We start from the raw sequence: 19,009 nt of genomic DNA on the forward strand, positions 1-19,009 counted from the left end.
TGAGAGTGACTCTGGCCTGGAGCCTAGATCAGCGCGGGGGGGGGGCACAGAGACCAGCCTCCTGCTGTGCCTTTGGGTCTGGCTCACAGCCTCCACTCCTTCGCTGCGCCCCCTTGCCATGCGGCCACTGGGCTTAGGGGGAAAGCTCTCATTGGCCCAAATGGGATCATTTTCTCTATGCCTAATTGCCCCATGGAAATGGGGGGGAGAAGGGGGGTCCACTAGCAGTTCTGGTCCCAACCACAGCCCACCCCTGGTTTGTGCCCCCCCATAAAGGTGAAAAAGCTCCTCCCCCCAGCCTAGAAGACTGGATCTAAACAGGGCAGATGTGGACTCAGGAAGTCCCATCTCAGCCTCAGCTTCCCTCATCTGTAAAATGGGAATAATAATGACCCATAAAACACGGCAAGTATGAGGGCAATCACAATAAAGATGGTGGAAAAGCACTTCGTAGATGAAAAAACGCTACAAAGGAGGAGCAGTTTATTCTGTTGCCACAATATCTCCCCACCCCCAACATTTCACAGATGAAAATGGGGTGTTCTTGTGCATGAGTAGGTCTCTTCTTTTCCTCCCCAGGACAGACCGGAGCCCAAGGCCATGCCTGGTCTTTCCTCTTCTTCCTCCACACTGAGGAAGGCTCTCCTCTCCTTGTGTGCGCTGCTATGGACTGTCCTGCAAAAGGGCATTTGGACGAAAGATGGAAAGCCATCACTGTCCTACCATGTGCCACCATCGGTAGCATGTGAAAATACAGGAACACCAGTAGATAGCCTTGCACTGAGTCAGGCCACCAATCCATCTAGCTCAGTATTGTCTACACTGACAGGCAGCAACGGCTCTCCAGAGTTTCACACGGGATCTTTTCCCAGCCGTACCCGGAGATGCCATCTGGGACTTTCTGCATGCAAGGCAGATGTTCTATCGCTGACCTACAGCCCTTCCCCCAAACACCTTGCAACAGATCACCTCGGACTTCTGGGTAGGAAGGTCAAGGATTTGGGGGCGCAGGTGGTCTTCTCGTCGATTCTTCCCGTGAAGGATAGAGGACTACAAAGGGAAAGGGAGATACTGCAGGTCAACGACTGGCTACGCAGATGGTGTCGATGGGAGAGGTTTGGATTCTGGGACCATGGTCTAAGCTTCTTGGAGGGGGGACTGTTGGCAAGAGATGGGCTGCACCTCACGAGGCCTGGGAAGAATCTCTTTGGCAGAAGTATGGCAAAACTCATCAAGAGGGCTTTAAACTAAAGCCTCTGGGGGATGGAGATGATAGCTTAAAGACCGATCCAAAGACAGCGGGTTGTAAACGCAACAATTTGAAGGGTACAGGAGACACTGGGAGAGAGAAAGGGATGCATGGCAAAGCTCACGGTATATTAACGGAGGAATCCAATCGGGACAAAAGAGACTTCTGCTGTCTGTATACCAACGCGCGGAGCTTGGGAAACAAGCAAGGGGAGCTTGAAGTCTTAGTGCATCAAGGCAAATATGACTTCATACGGATAACAGAGACTTGGTGGGATGACTCCCATGATTGGAATATAGCCATTCAAGGATATAAACTCTACAGAGAGAATAGAAGCAACAGAAAAGGAGGGGGAGTAGCATTATACGTCAAAGACAAATACACCTCTATGGAAATCCAAGAGAGCGAACAAAGGGGTCCGGTAGAGACCATTTGGGTAAAAATAAATGGAGAAACAAATAAAACCAACATGGTAGTAGGTGTCTACTACAGACCCCATGGCCAAGAAGAGGTGGTAGACGAGGCCTTTCTCAAACAAATCTCTGAAATCTCAAGGAGGCAAGAAGTAGTAGTGATGGGGGACTTCAGCTACCCGGATATCTGCTGGGAGACAAGCTCTGCGAAGCACAAAGCCTCCAACAAATTCCTGATGGGCCTTGCTGATAACTTCCTCTTTCAAAAAGTAGAAGAAGGAACAAGGGGATCGGCAATCCTGGACCTGATCTTAACTAACACGGACGAATTGGTCACGGGAATTAAAGCGGTCGGTACCTTGGGGGAAAGTGACCACGTAATGCTGGAATTCGGGATTCTGGGGAAAGCCAAAGATGAATATAGTCAAACATGGACCTTGGATTTCAGGAAAGCCGATTTTAGCAAGCTCAGGGAAATGATGGGTAGGATCCCGTGGCTAGATAGACTAAAGAAGAAAGGAGCCCAAGAAGCGTGGGAGTTCATGAAGAACGTATCACAAAAAGCGCAATCGCAAACAATTCCAAAGAGGAAGAAAAATGGAAGACATCGGAAAAAGCCAATGTGGCTACACGGAAGACTGGTGGAGGAGGTAAAAGTAAAAAAGACCATGTATAAAGAATGGAAAGAAGGACGCATCACCAGGGAAGAGTACCGACGAGCGGCTCGGGCTTGCAGGAATAGCGTAAGGAAAGCTAAAACCCAGAATGAGCTGAGGCTGGCGAGGGAAGCGAGGAACAACAAAAAGGGGTTTTTCAGATGTGTTCGAAGCAAGAGAAAGACCAAGGAAACGGTGGGACTGCTGCTCAATGAGGATGGCAAAATGTTGACAGATAACGAGGAAAAAGCAGAACTGCTCAACACCTATTTTGCCTCCGTTTTCTCCCAAAAAGGGAACAGTGTGCAACCTTGTATCGGTAGCAATCTCAGTAAGGGGTCAGGACTGCAGTTCGAGATTGATAAGGAGATAGTCAGGAAATACCTAGTTAACCTAAATGAGTTCAAATCTCCAGGGCCTGATGAACTGCATCCCAGAGTATTGAAGGAACTTGCGGATGTACTCTCGGAACCTCTTGCCATCATCTTTGAGAAATCCTGGAGAACGGGAGAGGTGCCGGAGGATTGGAGACGGGCAAACGTCGTCCCGCTCTTTAAAAAGGGTAAAAAAGAAGATCCGGGGAATTACAGGCCGGTCAGTCTGACTTCAATACCGGGAAAGATATTAGAACGGATAATAAAAGAATCCATTGGCAACTATCAAGATGACAATGCTGTGATTAGTAGGAGCCAGCATGGGTTTGTCAAGAAAAAATCCTGTCAAACTAATCTCATCTCTTTTTTTGATCGGGTCACTACCTTAGTAGATGGTGGAAATGCTGTAGACGTCATCTATCTAGATTTCAGCAAAGCGTTCGACAAAGTCCCCCATGACCTTTTGATTAGCAAACTAGTCAAATGCGGACTACATGGAAATACTGTCAGGTGGATTCACAACTGGTTGGAAAACCGTACTCAAAGAGTGGTCGTCGGTGGCTCTGCTTCGGACTGGAAGGAGGTCTCGAGTGGAGTGCCACAGGGTTCTGTCCTGGGGCCGATACTCTTCAACATTTTTATCAATGACTTAGATGATGTGGTGGAGGGAAGCCTTATGAAGTTTGCGGATGATACGAAACTGGGAGGGATAGCTAACACAATGGAAGACAGGAATAAAATCCAAAGGGACCTGGATAGACTAGAAAATTGGGCTGAAATTAATAAAATGACATTCAATAAAGACAAATGCAGGATTCTGCATTTAGGCCACAAAAACAAAATGCACGGGTACAGGATGGGAATACCCGGCTTATCAGTAGTGCGTGTGAGAAGGACCTTGGAATTGTAGTGGATCGCAAGTTGAACATGACCCAGCAGTGTGATGCTGCGGCAAAAAAGGCAAACGTGGTTTTGGGCTGCATAAACAGAGCTATAGTTTCCAGGTCGAGGGAAGTAATAGTCCCACTATATTCTGCATTAGTCAGGCCTCATCTGGAATACTGCGTTCAGTTCTGGGCACCTCATTTTAAGAAATATATAGACAAGTTAGAGCGGGTTCAGAAGAGGGCGACGAGGATGATAGCCGGTATGGAGAACAAGTCTTATGAGGAAAGGTTGAAGGAACTTGGCATGTTCAGTCTGGTGAAGAGAAGGCTGAGGGGTGACATGATTACACTCTTTAAGTACCTGAAGTGTTGTCACATAGAGGAGGGTACAGGTTTGTTCTCTGCTGCCCCAGAGGGGAGGACTAGGTCTAATGGTTTTAAGTTGCAGGAGCGTAGATTCAGATTGGACATTAGAAGGAACTTCTTGACAGTAAGGGCAGTTAGGCAATGGAACCGACTGCCTAGGGAGGTGGTGGGATCTCCTTCGCTGGATGTCTTCAAGCAGAGGCTGGACAGCTATCTGGGGGAGATGCTCTAGCTGTGGATTTCCTGCTGTGAGCAGGGGGTTGGACTCGATGGCCTACAAGGCCCCTTCCAACTCTATGATTCTATGATTCTGTATTTAAAATACTTGATATGCATTTAATGTATTTAAATTACTTGATATACCTATTGAAATATTTTGAAATATACTGAAAATGTGATGCACATGGATGCATCCACTCTCTCTCACACACTGGAGACATAGCCCTCTCCTCCCTACTCAGAGTTAACCTCCAGAGATCTGAGACTGAATCCTGAGGAACAGGAAAAGTGGCACTTCAAGAACAAAGAACCCCCACCCTCCCCACAGGCAAAGGCGGAAGCGGTCCCAGAAAACAAGGCAATACGCTGCAACTGGTTTGCAGTGCTCTTCACTGCCCCCACCCGCAATGCTGCAATATTTTACTTATTTATTTCCCACCTTTACTCCATGGTGGCGAATGTGTTCCTCCCCTTCTCCATTTTTTCCTCACAACAACCTTGTGAGGTAGCTTAGTGATCTCAGGACCTTCCGCATGTAAAGCAGATGGTTTTATTCATTTATAATGCCCTTACAAATAGTTTAAATTATACGGAAACTGGCAGGCAGGCTGCAATTTTGCTGGACGCAGTCAGGCCCAAAGAATGCTGCCCTCGTGGAGGGTAGCTCAGCACCATCCCATGCTGCAGACCAGCTCCCAGCTGGCCAAGGGGCAGGGCGCAGGGGGAGCTGTAGTCTAGCACCCCCTGGATGGACCAGAGATGTCCCCCTCCCCCAATCCCTGACGCAGAAGGGTGGAAATACCCCGGATGTGCACCCCTTTTCCTCCAGGGCTACCCCCAGCAGCAGCACAGAGCCCCCCAGCGCTGTCCTAGGCGGCCGTCGAGGGCAGCAAACTGCCCCACTCACTCAGGGCATGCCGTGGGGCGCCTGCAGCCCCACCCAGGCAGGGTGGCTAGAGGAAAGCAAAGGGGTGAATTGCCACAGACGTGGGGCAGGCCGTGGGGCATTTGACAAGGCCGCCTGTCAGGAGCAAGATGTGCGGCCCCCCCGCACACAGCGGGGCTGCTTCTCTGGGCTGGATTCCCCGCGCTGGGCTTCCCTGGGCGCGATGCTGCTCCTCGCCCCACGGACAGGGAACCCCCCCCCAGTCCACGCCGCGGGGCAAGGCGGCGGCGGCGGCGGCGTTCGCTCAGGAGCCCCGTCGGCGCAGGGCGTCATGCGTCCCGCTCTGGCGTTGACCCGCCGTCAGACTCAGGTCGCCTCCGGCCCGGCATCTGCAGGGCGGCCGCTGCCTTCTCTTCCACTGCCCCCCCCCGCGAGACGCCGCCCCAGGCCACGCGCGCCGCCGCCTGCCCCCCCCAGTCCCCTGAGCTCGCCCCGCAAACACGAGAGCAAAGGGAGACGGGGAGGGGAGACGGGCGGCAAAGGAGGAGCCAGGGACGCCCCCCGTCCCACCCCCGGCTGCTGCCCCGGAGACAGCGGCGCCCCTTTCTTCTCCCCGACGGAGGGGCCGGGCGGGACCAGGCGGGCGCCGTCGCAAGGGCGGGGGCGCGGCGCCGGCTGGCCGGGGCACCAGGGGGAAGGGCGCCTGCAAGCGGGACGGCCTTCGCGCCTCCTCTCCCGCAGCCAGAACCGGGAGACGGAACAACCACGGAGTCGGCCCGGAGGAGGCCGAAGCGCTTTCTTCACCGACGCCGGACTGGCATGGCGGGGGGGGGGGGCGGCTTCGCAACGGCTTGTGCCAAAGCAAGCCCTGGCCTGCAAAGGCAACTTCTGGAGGGCGCTCGCTTGGAGATGGGGTGCCTGCTTTAAGGGACCCATACGCCACATAACTGCAAGTGCGTCTCGAGGACCACCCCACGTTAAGTCTGACCCCTTGCTTTCCTGGGAGCCAGTACTAGCCCTCTCTTCCGGTGATCTCCTCTGTGCAATTATAATTGCGTGGAGAAGGGGGCGGGGGGAGAAGGTTTAAAGACGATAATCTGCTCTAGATCCTGCGGGCTCCGCCCTCACACCCCACGAGTCAGAATCCCAACCCAGCAGGGTTCTACATCACAGGGCTCCCCTACTCACCTACAGCAGGCTTCTCCCTGGACAGTGGACAGTGAAAAAAGCAGATAAAAGAAAAATCAACTCATTTGACATGCGGTGTTGGAGGAGAGCTTTGCTGGTACCATGGACTATGAAAGGACAAATAATTGGGTGTTAGAACAAATTAAACCAGACCTGTCACTAGAAGCTAAAATGATGAAACTGAGGTTATTGTACTTTGGACACATCATGAGAAGACCTGATTCACTAGAAAAGACAATAATGCTGGGGAAAACAGAAGACCAAACAAGAGATGGACTGATTCCATATAGGAAGCCACAGACCTGAATTTACAAGATCTAAACAGGGTGGTTTATAACAGATACTATTGGAGGTCGCTGATTCATAAGGGTTGGCATAAGTTGTAATTGACTTGAAGGCACATAACAACAAAGGACAAGAAATAATACATGAATCATAGAATTGGAAGGGGCCTATAAGGCCATCGAGTCCAACTCCTTGCTCAGTGCAGGAATCCAAATTAAAGCATACCCAACAGGTGGCTGTCCAGCTGCCTCTTGGAGGTCTCCAGGGTTGAAGAGCCCATCATCTCCCTAGGTCACTGGCTTGACAGCTCTAAAAGTTAGGATTTTTTCCTGATGTTCAGCCGAAATCTGGCTTCCTGCAACTTGAGCCCATTATTCCATGTCCTGCACTCTGATATGACCGAGAAGAGATCCCGGCCCTCCTCTTTGTGACAACCTTTCAAGTATTTGAAGAATGCTATCATATCTCCCCTTAGTCTTCTCCAGGCTAAACAATCCCAGTTCTTTCAGTCTCTCCTCATAGGGCTTTGTTTCCAGTCCCCTGATCATCCTCGTTGCCCTCCTCTGAACCTCTTCCAGTTTGTCTGCATCCTTCTTGAAGTGCGGAGACCAGAACTGGATGCAGTGCTCAAGATGAGACTTAACCAGTGCCAAATAGAGGGAACCAATACTTCACGACATTTGGAAACTATACTTCTGTTAATGCAGTCTAAAATAGCATTTGCTTTTTTTGCAGCCACATCACATTGTTGGCTCATATTCAGCTTCCGATCAACTTCTTTTTTAAAGGTGTTTTTAAGGATGTTTTGTTTTAATGTGTTTTAAGGTTTCTTTTTATGATGTTTTAAAGTTTTTAGTGCTTTTGTGTGCTGCGCTGGGCTCCTGCTGGGAGGAGGGGCAGGATATAAATAAAATAATTAATTAATAAATTCCAAGATCCTTCTCACAAGTAGTATTGCTGAGCCAAATATCCCCCATCTTATAACTGTGCATTTGGTTTCTTTTTCCCAGGTGTAGAACTTTGCACTTATTCCTGTTAAATTTCATTCTGCTGTTTTCAGCCCAATTCTCTCGCCTATCAAGATCCCTTTGAATTTTGTTTCTATCTTTCAGGGTATTAGCTGTTCCTCCCGGTAGTGTATAGTTCTGGTCACCTCACCTCCAAAAGTTATTTTAGAGTTGGAAAAGGGCAACCAAAATGATCATAGGGGGTTGGACTCGATGGCCTTGTAGGCCCCTTCCAACTCTACTATTCTATGATTCTATGGAGATGGAGCAAATTCCCCTATGAAGAAAGGTCACCGCATTTGGAGCTTTTTAGTTTAGAGAAAAGGTGAGTAAAAGGTGATATGATTCAAGCGTATAAAATTCACTAACAGGCAAAAAAACCCAATTTAAGAACGCACTTATAGCCCACAGATATTTCTATTAAATTTTAAAGAGCAGGGAAATTGGGCAGCTAGAGTGAATGCACCAGGGGAGCAGGAGACCTGACCTCCTCTGAGGTATTGTACTGCCCTACAAATTTGTAAAAATGCAAACACAATTTGGGTTCACAGTCCAATCCACTTCCTGTGTAGCTTGGAATAATTTGGTAACATTCTCCCACTTTCTCTTCCTGGGTTGTGACCTCTAGTGGCTGTCCAGAGGGAGTCCTGCAGGCTTTCATCCCAAAACTGGCCAGTTACCCACTATTGTGGGCACATCCAAGCCAACTGCTGGCAGATGATTATCACTGCATACCTGGGAATGGATGCCTGGCCTCTGCTGTTATGGAAATATGCAGGGATACTCAGCGTCTGAGATGCTTGTGTGCCAGTGTGTACATTTGCCTAAGAAAGCAGGCTTTTACCCTGCATTGAGATCACTGAGACTGGAGACTTAGTAAAATAAGAAAAGCTACTTTATTTACTGAAATACATAGTAGATAGAAAGGCACACCTAGTTCTAACTAACTAGCTAAGTTGGAGGGTTAGGTTTGGGAATTGCCCTCGTGGCTCAGGAGGGAGAGAGCAGAGACAAAGGCATCTCCTCTCGGACAGTCGAAGAAGAGAAGAAGGAAAGGGCGGAAGGAGGAGGGGCAGATAATCTTCCCTTAAGACATATCAGTCTAACGATGGAAGGAAGGAAGTCCGAGTATCACAGGTAAAGGTAGTCAAGCATATCCATCTGGAGGACCCTAACTCTATCTTCCTTCTGGAACATAAACAAAAGAACAAGACAGGAGTTAAGAACATAAGAAGAGCCTGCTGGATCAGGCCAGTGGCCCATCTAGTCCAGCATCCTGTTCTCACAGTGGCCAACCAGGTGCCTGGGGGAAGCCCGCAAGCAGGACCCGAGTGCAAGAACACTCTCCCCTCCTGAGGCTTCCGGCAACTGGTTTTCAGAAGCATGCTGCCTCTGACTAGGGTGGCAGAGCACAGCCATCACGGCTAGTAGCCATTGATAGCCCTGTCCTCCATGAATTTGTCTAATCTTCTTTTAAAGCCATCCAAGCTGGTGGCCATTACTGCATCTTGTGGGAGCAAATTCCATAGTTTAACTATGTGCTGAGTAAAGAAGTACTTCCTTTTGTCTGTCCTGAATCTTCCAACATTCAGCTTCTTTGAATGTCCACGAGTTCTAGTATTATGAGAGAGGGAGAAGAACTTTTCTCTATCCACTTTCTCAATGCCATGCATAATTTTATACACTTCTATCATGTCTCCTCTGACCCGCCTTTTCTCTAAACTAAAAAGCCCCAAATGCTGCAACCTTTCCTCGTAAGGGAGTCGCTCCATCCCCTTGATCATTCTGGTTGCCCTCTTCTGAACCTTTTCCAACTCTATAATATCCTTTCTGAGATGAGGCGACCAGAACTGTACACAGTATTCCAAATGCGGTCGCACCATAGATTTATACAACGGCATTATGATATCGGCTGTTTTATTTTCAATACCTTTCCTAATTATCGCTAGCATGGAATTTGCCTTTTTCACAGCTGCCGCACACTGGGTCGACATTTTCATCCTGCTGTCCACTACAACCCCGAGGTCTCTCTCCTGGTCGGTCACCGCCAATTCAGACCCCATGAGCGTATATGTGAAATTAAGATTTTTTGCTCCAATATGCATAATTTTACACTTGTTTATATTGAATTGCATTTGCCATTTTTCCGCCCATTCACTCAGTTTGGTCTTTTTGGAGCTCTTCGCAATCCCTTTTTGTTTTAACAACCCTGAACAATTTAGTGTCATCAGCAAACTTGGCCACTTCACTGCTCACTCCTAATTCTAGGTCATTAATGAACAGGTTGAAAAGTACAGGTCCCAATACTGATCCTTGATGGACTCCACTTTCTACAGCCCTCCATTGGGAGAACTGTGGGAGAACTGTCCATTTATTCCTACTCTCTGCTTTCTGCTTCTTAACCAATTCCTTATCCACAAGAGGACCTCTCCTCTTATTCCATGACTGCTAAGCTTCCTCAGAAGCCTTTGGTGAGGTACCTTGTCAAACGCTTTTTGAAAGTCTATGTACACTATGTCCACTGGATCTCCTCTATCTATATGCTTGTTGACACTCTCAAAGAATTCTAATAGGTTACTGAGACAGGACTTTCCCTTGCAGAAGCCATGCTGGCTCTGCTTCAGCAAAGCTTGTTCTTCTATGTGCTTGGTTAATCTAGCTTTAATCATACTTTCTACCAGTTTTCCAGGGACAGAAGTTAAGCTAACTGGCTTGTAATTTCCGGGATCCCCTCTGGATCCCTTTTTGAAGATTGGCGTTACATTTGCCACTTTCCAGTCCTCAGGCACGGAGGAGGACCTGAGGAACAAGTTACATATTTTAGTTAGCAGATCAGCAATTTCACCTTTGAGTTCTTTGAGAACTCTCGGGTGGATGCCATCCGGGCCCGGTGATTTGTCAGTTTTTAAATTGTCCATTAAGTCTAGAACTTCCTCTCTCGTTACCACTATTTGTCTCAGTTCCTCAGAATCCCTTCCTGCAAATGTTAGTTCAGGTTTAGGGATCTGCCCTATATCTTCCACTGTGAAGACAGATGCAAAGAATTCATTTAGCTTCTCTGCTATGTCCTTATCGTTCTTTAGTACACCTTTGACTCCCTTATCATCCAAGGGTCCAATCGTCTCCCTAGATGGTCTCCTGCTTTGAATGTATTTATAGAATTTTTTGTTGTTGGTTTTTATGTTCTTAGCAATGTGCTCCTCAAATTCTTTTTTAGCATCCCTTATTGTCTTCTTGCATTTCTTTTGCCAGAGTTTGTGTTCTTTTTTATTTTCTTCATTCGGACAAGACTTCCATTTTCTGAAGGAAGACTTTTTGCCTCTAAGAGCTTCCTTGACTTTGCTCGTTAACCATGCTGGCATCTTCTTGGCCCTGGCGGTACCTTTTCTGATCTGCGGTATGCACTCCAGTTGAGCTTCTAATAGAGTGTTTTTAAACAACTTCCAAGCATTTTCGAGTGATGTGACCCTCTGGACTTTGTTTTTCAGCTTTCTTTTTACCAATCCCCTCATTTTTGTGAAGTTTCCTCTTTTGAAGTCAAATGTGACCGTGTTGGATTTTCTTGGCAATTGGCCAGTTACATGTATGTTTAATTTAATAGCACTGTGGTCACTGCTCCCAATCGGTTCAACAACACTTACATCTCGCACCAGGTCCCGGTCCCCACTGAGGATTAAGTCCAGGGTTGCCGTCCCTCTGGTCGGTTCCATGACCAACTGATCTAGGGAATAGTCATTTAGAATATCTAGAAACTTTGCTTCTTTGTCATGACTGGAACACATATGCAGCCAGTCTATGTCCGGGTAGTTGAAGTCACCCATTACTACCACATTTCCTAGTTTGGATGCTTCCTCAATTTCATATCGCATCTCAAGGTCTCCCTGAGCATTTTGATCAGGGGGACGATAGATCGTTCCCAGTATTAAGTCCCTCCTGGGGCACGGTATCACCACCCACAACGATTCTGTGGAGGAGTCTGCCTCTTTTGGGGTTTCGAGCTTGCTGGATTCAATGCCTTCTTTCACGTATAGAGCGACTCCGCCACCAATACGTCCTTCCCTGTCCTTCCGATATAGTTTATATCCAGGGATAACCGTATCCCACTGGTTTTCTCCATTCCACCAGGTCTCGGTTATGCTCACTATATCAATGCTCTTCTCTAAGACCCAAGCACTCCAGTTCTCCCATCTTGGTTCGCAGGCTCCTAGCATTAGCGTACAGGCACTTGTAAGCAGTGTCTCTCTTCAAGTGTCTTTGGCACTTGTGGTTAGGCCTGTGGTAATTTTGCTCTTCTGAATTTATATCCTGTGCCCCTGCTCTCACAATGCCTACTTCACAATGCCTACCCCTTTTCAAATTTCATCATTTCTTTGGTTTTTATCCCAGGGGGGAGGTTTATTCCGAACCGGACCTTTCTCAGCTCCTGTCGGGTTTTCCCCCTCAGTCAGTTTAAAAGCTGCTCTGCCACCTTTTTAATTTTAAGTGCCAGCAGTCTGGTTCCATTCTGGTTCAAGTGGAGCCCGTCCCTTTTGTATAGGCCCGGCTTGTCCCAAAATGTTCCCCAGTGCCTAACAAATCCGAACCCTTCCACCCGACACCATCGTCTCATCCACGCATTGAGACTGCGAAGCTGGGCCTGTCTGGCTGGTCCTGCGCGTGGAACCGGTAGCATTTCAGAGAAAGCCACCTTGGAGGTCCTGGCTTTCAGCATCCTACCTAGCAACCTAAATTTTGCTTCCAGGACCTCACGGCTGCATTTCCCCATGTCGTTAGTGCCAACGTGCACCACGACCACTGACTCCTCCCCAGCACTGTCTACCAAACTATCTAAACGACGGGCGATATCCGCAACCTTCGCACCAGGCAGGCAAATCACCTTGCGGTCTACACGCCCATCACACACCCCACTGTCTATGTTCCTAATGATCGAATCACCCACTACAAGGATCCCTCCACCCCCTGGAGATATATCCTCGGCACGAGAGGGTAGCTGCTCATCCCCCAAGGAATGGGTCCCTTCTAAGGGATCGTTTCCCTCTTCCTCAGCTGGATGCTCTCCTTCCCCGAGACCATCGTTCTCCATGATAGCAGGAGAGCTATCATCGTTGGAGTGGGACACACCTATAACGTCCCTGAAGGCCTCCTCCACACACATCTCTGCCTCTCTCAGCTTTTCCAGGTCCGCCACCTTGGCCTCAAGGAAATGAAGTCGTTCCCGGAGAGCCAGGAGCTCATTGCACCGAGATCATACCCACGACTTCTGTCCAACAGGCAGATAGTCGTACATGCTGCAGGTGGTGCAAAACACTGGAAAGCCCCCACACCCCTGCTGGCTTCTTACCTGCATAGTTTTGTTTAAGGTTTATTACGTCAATGGGTTGGAGACTGCGGTTTAGTTGAGGTCAGGGAACAGACGGGCAGAGTGGGGGCCCTGGCCTCCTCGCCCTGCTGCCGAACTCGCTCTGCTGCTTAACTCGCCTTTACACTTTGTCAGCTGGGGCTCCCTCTAGCTCGTGGAGTTGCTCTTGCCCCACTTCCAACATGAAGGGCTGTTACTGCTCAGTGGCAGAGCCCCTGCTTTGCATATGGAAGGTCACAGGTTCATTCCCCAATAGCATCTCCAAGTAGGTCTGGGAATGTCCCTAGCTTGAAACCCTGGAGGGGTGCTGCTGCCACTCAGCCCAGACTGTGGAAAATACTGCCCTAGATAGATCAGTGTGATACAGTATAAGGCAGTTTCCTATGATCCTATATAAACTGATGGGGTGACCTTGGACCAATCCCTGTGTCCCTACAGGGCTGTTGTGCGGAGAGAAAGAAAGTCTGCTGTCCTGAGCTCTCTGGGAAAGAGGCAAGCAAAAAATCAGAGAGAGAGAATTGAGAACAGCCTTTCCACATCTTGGCATCCCCTCTGGAGGGCTTGGACTGCAACTCCCATCAGCCCCTGCCAGCATGCTGATGGGAGTTGTAGTCCAAGACATCTGGAAGGCACCAAGATGAGGAAAGGCTGATTTAGCACATTAAGTGCACCTAAGGGCTCATCCAGATGACTGCAAAATGTGTGACACGCCCGCTATGTGTGTTCATTTTCGCGGGTTAAATCCGCTCCTTGCAATACTGGCAAAAATGCGATTTGCTGTTTAAAATCGGGAATCATCCGCTGTGCCTTCAGGAGTTAGGATGCAATACCACGGACTTTACAGCTGATGGGCGGTTCTTGGGCGTTTCCCCTTGCCCCTTCTCCTCATTCCAGCCAATCACGTATCTGCACTTTTGCGCATGTGCGAGAATAAGCCCGGGAAAATTGAACCAATCATCACAATAGTGGGGTGTTGGGGGGGGTCTACAACTACTGCGCAGATGCATTTTATTTTTTGCCTGCCTGCAAACTGGGCGGCCGCTCTGGGTGAGATCTGCAATGCACAGCAAGCAAGAAAGGGGGGGATGGTTGGTTTCAGTCTGCCTCCCAAAGCCTTGTCAATTTCATTCTACTTGCTAGGGTTTTTGCTTCAAATCAGAAAAGCATACATTTGTTTAAGTGTAATATCCCAAATACAAACTTAAAAAAGGGCTTCTGGTCGGTTTCAAGCCTGCTGGGAAAGCTTTGTCAATTTCATTCACCTGGGAAGGAAAGGAGGAGTGGGGGGTGATACTTTCTTGCTTTTTTGGAGAAATAAGTGCAATTGCCAGCTTTGTATCTCCTTAAATATCAATAAAGGCAGAAAAGCATACATTCGTTTAAGTGTAATATCACAAATGCAAACTTAGAAAAGGGCTTCTGGTCGGTTTCAAGCCTGCTGGGAAAGCTTTGTCAATTTCATTCACCTGGGAAGGAAAGGGAGAAGGAGGGGGGGTGATACTTTCTTGCTTTTTTGGAGAAATAAGTGCAATTGCCAGCTTTGTATCTCCTTAAATATCAATAAAGGCAGAAAAGCATACATTCGTTTAAGTGTAATATGGCAAATGCAAACAGAAAAGGGCTTCTGGGGTTTCAAGCCTGCTCTGAAAGCTTTGTCAATTTCATTCTCTGTGGGAAGGCAGGCATGAAACTGACCAGCTGCCTTTCCTTCTGAGGCAAGAACTCCTTTACAGCCATATTGTGCTTCGTTGCAAAGGGGGAGAGGAGCATACCTAATTTTTTGGCTGACCAATTCGTTGATAGGGGGAGGTTTTAGAGGTGGAGCTTGGAAAAAGCAAAAAGAATGTAGGGGTCTTACCGCTGCGTGTGCTGGTGCAAAAATGCGATTTTTTTTATTGGGAAAGAGCGAACTAAAAGGCAAAGTGAGGACTATCAGATGACAAACCGAATATGGAAACCGTGGATTATCCCGCTCCGTTTGGATAAGCCCTAAGAATGCGTCCTTACACATTAGTGGTTGCCAAGAATCAGACTGACCCCTAGAGTCACCTTAAGGACAACATCATGCTCAAAAGCCACACTCCAGAAGGTGGATTTCCTTCCCCTGCTCCCCAAAAACAACAACAACATTTCAGCGCATGCTCGTGGGTGATGATGATGTGGAAATCTTAGCTCACTTCAGTGACTGTGGAATGAGTTAGTTTCCCAAGTGAGCAGAGAGACGTGTGACTTGGGTACATGGAGAGCTGGCCCAAAATGTTTTGGTTCTCTGTGTGGAAACTATCAAAGGCATTTCCGTCCCCCCCTCCGAGGAGGACATGACATGATCCGCAGCTTCTTCTGCACATGCCTCACCAAGGAAAGGGAAACGACATCATGCTCTTGGGCAGCTCCCGCTCATTTGCCCCTTGGGTTGAACCTCTCCTGTCCCCAACCCAGGGATCCTGCCTTCATGGTCAGAGGTGGCCTGCTTCCGAATGCCAGTTGCCGGAAATGGGAGGAAGGGCCCGTGCTCTCGCACTCAGGTCCTGCTTGCAGGCTTCCCATTGGGTTGCATCTGGCTGGCCTCTGTGAGAAGGTGAAGCTGGACTAAGGGGCCACTGGCCTGATCCTGCTTCAGGGCTCCTCTTACGGCCCTCTCTAGGATGGGGGCTGACATCGATCTGTATACCTCCTAGCCAAACCTGGGAAGGGGGGAGGTTGCCTCTCCATTCTCCCCCCAAGCTAAGGCTGGACCATCTGCTCAGATGTTATGAATGGGCCAACAAAGCAGGTTAACTCAGTTGTCTCTTCTTTTCCCATCCTATTTGCCTCCCCGAGGAGCTGCTTGATTAGCCCGACGCCCATTATTTATTCATTCTTGCACATCATGGGAAGCACTTAGCGGGCTCATTAAGGGCCGGGGATGAGCTCAGCCCTGCTAATTCCCAGCTCTGGCTGGGGTTCCTCTCCTACCTCCTCCTCCTTCATCTGTCCAGTTCCTTGCTTGCTGTCCAGCCCAACACCAACGCTTCCTCGCCCCCGCTGACCTCCCACTCCATGTGCCTCTTTCCAGCCACCACCAACCTCATGCATGCCCAGGACTAGGCCCGAGGTGCCCTTAATCTGCATTCATCCTCACAATAGCCCTGCAAGGCAGGGCACTGGTATTATTTTTACCCCTGCAGAACCAAGGATGAGAGTGAACAAACTGGAACCTTCCCAGGGCCACATGCGTGATGTTGTCAGTGCCTAGGAATTTAGCTTGGGATCTCCCACACTCAAAACTGAGGCCACCCTTCCTCACCTGGCACCTTCCAGATATTTGGAACGGCAGCTCCCATCTTCCCCAGCCAGCAGGGCTGTATGGCTGTCCAAAACATGATCAGGCTTACAAAGGCTTGTCTAGACTAACAGGCCTGGTCCCAAGTGCAGAATATTGTGGATGTCACCCCGTCCCCAAGCAGAAGATGGCAGTGGCTGTGGCCTCTTGAAGAAGCAGGTTCCTCCCCCAGTGCCAGCAGCACAGCTTGCCATCCTTTGGGGCAGCCAATCTATTCTCTGCAGGGGATGGACCCCAACCTGGCCTGCGTGGATCTCCATTGCCAGAATCGGAATTCGGCACTTGGCCTGGAGTTGGAGCTGCCAGAGCTGCAGCTTGCATTGTAGTACAGCCTGTCATTTGGGCTCCCCTGCATTTCATAGCATGGGACCCAACTCCTACTCGCCGCCCCAATTTTCCAATAAACAGCTGAGCCCTCCAGCTCACCCCTCTCCATTTCTCCCCCAGTCTACACCTGCTTCTACTCTGGAGCCTGTGAGCCACTGCCCTCCCTCAGAGGCAGCCTTGTGGGACTGCACAGGGAAGGACTAGCCAGGGCTGGCAGTGCACCACACGTGGCACCATAAGGAGGCTTTGCCAGCCACGAGGACCCACAATGGGAGCACACTGGGGCAGTGGGCAAGTTTAACCAAACCAAGACAACCAAACTAAGCTTGCCCACCCACCTGAAAATGCAAACAGCTTCCCAAGTGGAGAAAATAAATATCCAGGCTCCACTACTCTCAATATGCCCAACGGGTTTTGATGACAGTGATTACTACTGGGTGGTTTACAAAAAAGACACAAATGCAACAATCCAATGCCCAATTTCAATACCAATATTAAATATACATAAAGTGCATTTCCCCACCCCCCAGGGAAGATTCCCTTTGGTGTCACTCTTTGTCAGCATAATACAATTTATTAGAGGCACAATTCAAGCAATCACATAAATTTAACACATTAAGATTATACACAGCCACATCATGACATTTTGTCTTGGAGGGGCAAGATGTCACTGGCCCCTCCAATTGGCCAGCGGTATGACACCTCTAGATTGCTCAGGTCTGCCGCAGCCCCTAGGGGCCCACCATCTTGCTCTTGCCTGGGCAACAGAGGAGCAGCTTTTGCCTGCAGCTGCTGCTGCTGCCCTTGAGGCTGCTCCAACCCCTCAAGACTAGACCCCTAAGAGCATCTGCCCACACCCTTAAGAACTTCAGAAGGGCCTCACAGGCCCAAAAGCCAGGCCTGAGCACAAGAGCACTCCCTCCCCAACTACCTGGGGTTCCAGACACTGGTATTCAGAAGCATGCCACCCCCAATTGTGGAGGCAGAGCACAGCCATCGTGTGGCTAGTAGCCTTGGAGGCTGTTATCCTCCCAACCCTCAAAATTTAGTTTGCAAGCTCCTTGGGGCAAGGACATACACCTATTTTTATTGATTGGCATATCATGTTGGAATGTATGAGGTTCAACTCCAACTTGGTGGGTTGAGGCTGCATGGGGTTAATAAGGGTAGCTAGAGAGAGCTAGACCTCTTGCTGGTTGAGGCTATCCCTATCCCTTTGATCCTGCCGTCTCTTCCCTTCCTGCTAGACTGATAAGCAAAGGAATGTTGAATCCCAGTTCCTTCCCGCCTCTCTCAGTTTTCTCTTTCTCTCGAGAGGGGAGCAGACATCTTCTCTTTGTCTCTCCTCTCAACCAGGATGAGGGCGAGTACTGGGACCAGTGCTCGCTTCTCCAACATAGCCAGTTAAGCTAGATCTAGAACTCTTTCCTATCAAGCATGTACTTCCAGAATAAAGTAGTTGTTTCTTATTTTAAAGCTTAAAGTCTCTGTCTGACTAATTTGCAGGGAAGGTAGAATCTTAGCAAAGATTCAAACACACATACACTAAGCTCGCTCAATACTCTCCATTCTGCAGCGCTACGCAACTTTGCTACGCATCTCAATAGAGAAATTCTGACATATCATCTCATCAGTAAGGCTGCTGACTAATTAAAACAGAAGGATCGTAGAGGAGATGCAGCTTGACTACACAAATAAGCAATAAATTAGCTGGGATACTCGATAATTCATGGCAGCTACCAGAGGATCCTTGGAGGAATCCACAAGTCCTGGATCCAGACTTGCGACCCTACAGCATGCAGCTCCACTGTGGCTAACCAGCCCCCACACACACAACTCTCCAGGCACGGGTTTTGCCCCCTCCCCTCCACCCTCTTACCTGGATATTGGAGGGGGATGTCAATCTTGGGTCCAATGACATAATGCCCCTCCTCCAGGCTGTGGGCAGTCACCGTGGTCCACTGGCGGCAGGAGTGGATGAGAAGGACGTCCTGGTCACTGACCCCTTCCAAGAACTCTCCTGCGATGGGAAGGGGGGAAGGGTGTGAGAGTTCAACACAGATCCCGAGTGACAGCCCCTTTCCCAATTATCTCCCTGCCAGCCATGCCCCTCACATTGCTTCATAGAATAGTAGAATTGGAAGGGGCCTACAAGGCCATCGAGTCCAACTGCCTGCTCAATGCAGGGATCCAAATCAAAGCATTCCCGACAGATGGCTGTCCAGCTGTCTCTTGAAGGCCTCCAGTGTCGGAGAGCCCACTACCTCTCAAGGTAATTGGTTCCATTGTCGTATGGCTCTAACAGTTAGGAAGTTTTTCCTGATGTCCAGTCGAAATCTGGCTTCCTGCAACTTGAGCCCATTATTCCATGTCCTGCACTCTGGGACGATTGAGATCATCATTCTATCATTGTTTTCAGATTTTCGAAGCTGCCCTGACAGCTTTTGCTCACCAAAAGGTGGAAAAGTTGG

At 49.1% G+C, this 19,009-nt stretch overlaps 1 protein-coding gene across 3 annotated transcripts in view; it reads right to left on the minus strand.

The window, feature by feature from the left end:
• GAREM2 (GRB2 associated regulator of MAPK1 subtype 2) overlaps positions 1-18,496 on the minus strand; it is a 44,040-nt gene extending 25,544 nt beyond the window's left edge. Inside the window, exon 1 of one of the 3 annotated variants that reach the window (XM_061625904.1) lies at positions 18,418-18,496. The gene's annotated coding sequence lies outside the window, so the exon portion shown is untranslated. Of the gene's footprint in view, positions 1-4,603; positions 4,633-6,238; positions 6,328-18,417 lie in introns of those variants that run through there. The other 2 variants (XM_061625903.1, XM_061625905.1) reach the window with 2 other exon arrangements.
• Positions 18,497-19,009: the final 513 nt, after the last annotated feature.

The sequence above is a fragment of the Rhineura floridana genome, chromosome 4 (genome assembly GCF_030035675.1).
Source record: "Rhineura floridana isolate rRhiFlo1 chromosome 4, rRhiFlo1.hap2, whole genome shotgun sequence".
NCBI classification, from domain to species: Eukaryota; Metazoa; Chordata; class Lepidosauria; order Squamata; family Rhineuridae; genus Rhineura; species Rhineura floridana.